Below are 1,571 nucleotides of genomic sequence, written 5' to 3' on the forward strand. Positions count from 1 at the left end.
TCAGGACTCTCTGTCTTTTGCTGAGTGGATGATGGAAAAGGCTTGCTATTGCTAAACCTGTTTCTTCCACCATTGTTAAAGCCTTGTTGAGGCTTTTGTTGATCCTTCCATGAGAAATTTGGATGATTTCTCCATGAGGGATTATAGGTGTTTCCATAGGGTTCACCCATGTAATTCACCTCTGCTATTGCAAGGTTCTCAGGATCATAAGATTCTTCTTCAGAAGATGCCTCTTTAGTACTGTTGGATGATTCCTTCAATCCATTCAGACTTTGAGAGATCATATTGACTTGCTAAGTCAATATTTTATTCTAAGCCAATATGGCATTCAGAGTATCAATTTCAAGAACTCCCTTCCTCATAGGTGTCCCATTATTCACAGGGTTCCTCTCAGAAGTGTACATGAACTGGTTATTTGCAATCATGTCAATGAGTTCTTGAGCTTCTGCAGGTGTTTTCTTTAGGTGAATGGATCCACCTGCAGAATGGTCCAGTGACATCTTTGATAACTCAGACAAACCAACATAGAATATATCCAGGATGGTCCATTCTGAAAGCATGTCAGAAGGACACTTTTTGGTCAGTTCCTTGTATCTCTCCCAAACTTCATAGAGGGATTCCCCTTCTTTCTGTCTGAAGGTTTGAACATCCACTCTAAGCTTGCTAAGCTTTTGAGGAGGAAAGAACTTGGCTAAGAAAGCCGTGACCAGCTTATCCCAAGAGTTCAGGCTGTCTTTAGGTTGAGAGTCCAACCATACTCTAGCTCTGTCTCTTACAGCAAATGGGAAAAGCATAAGCCTGTAGACCTCAGGATCAACCCCATTGGTCTTAACAGTATCACAGATCTGCAAGAATTCAGTTAAGAACTGAAAAGGATCTTCAGATGGAAGTCCATGAAACTTGCAGTTCTGTTGCATCAGAGAAACTAATTGAGGTTTAAGCTCAAAATTGTTTGCTCCAATAGCAGGGATTGAGATGCTTCTTCCATGTAAATTGGAATTTGGTGCAGTAAAGTCACCTAGCATCTTCCTTGCATTGTTATTATTTTCGGCCATGTTGTCTTCTTTTTCAAAAATTTCTGTCAGATTTTCTCCAGAGAGTTGTGCTTTGGCTTCCCTTAGCTTCCTCTTCAGAGTCCTTTTAGGTTCAGGATCAGATTCAAAAAGAATGTTCTTATCCTTGTTCCTGCTCATATGAAAAAGAAGAAAATAGAAAAGAAAATATGGAATCCTCTATGTCACAGTATAGAGATTCCTGTATGTGAGTATAAGAATAGACGAAGAGAAATTCGAACACCAAGAGGAAGAGAGGGTTCAAATTTTGAGATGAAGAGAAGTGTTAGTAAATAAATAAATAATTAGAAGGAGATGAGAGAAAGGGAATTTCGAAAATTAATTAAATTAAAAATAAAATTCGAAAATTAGAAAAGAAATAGAATTAAAATTAAAAATTAAAATAATTAGTTAATTAAAAAGAAATTTTGAAAAAGAGGGAAGGGATTTTCGAAAATTAAAGGTAGAGAGTTAGTTAGGTAGTTTTGAAAAAGATATAATTGAAACAAAAAGATAGGA

At 36.8% G+C, this 1,571-nt stretch overlaps 1 non-coding gene across 1 annotated transcript; it reads left to right on the forward strand.

The window, feature by feature from the left end:
* The first annotated feature begins 554 nt into the window (after positions 1 to 554).
* LOC148553842 (small nucleolar RNA R71) lies at positions 555 to 662 on the forward strand. The gene has a single exon (XR_015893134.1). It is a non-coding gene; the product is annotated as a small nucleolar RNA R71 (small nucleolar RNA).
* The last annotated feature ends 909 nt before the right edge of the window (positions 663 to 1,571 follow it).

This window comes from Arachis ipaensis, chromosome B7 (genome assembly GCF_059453495.1).
Source record: "Arachis ipaensis isolate K30076 ecotype BB chromosome B7, ASM5945349v1, whole genome shotgun sequence".
In the NCBI taxonomy this organism is placed as follows: Eukaryota; Viridiplantae; Streptophyta; class Magnoliopsida; order Fabales; family Fabaceae; genus Arachis; species Arachis ipaensis.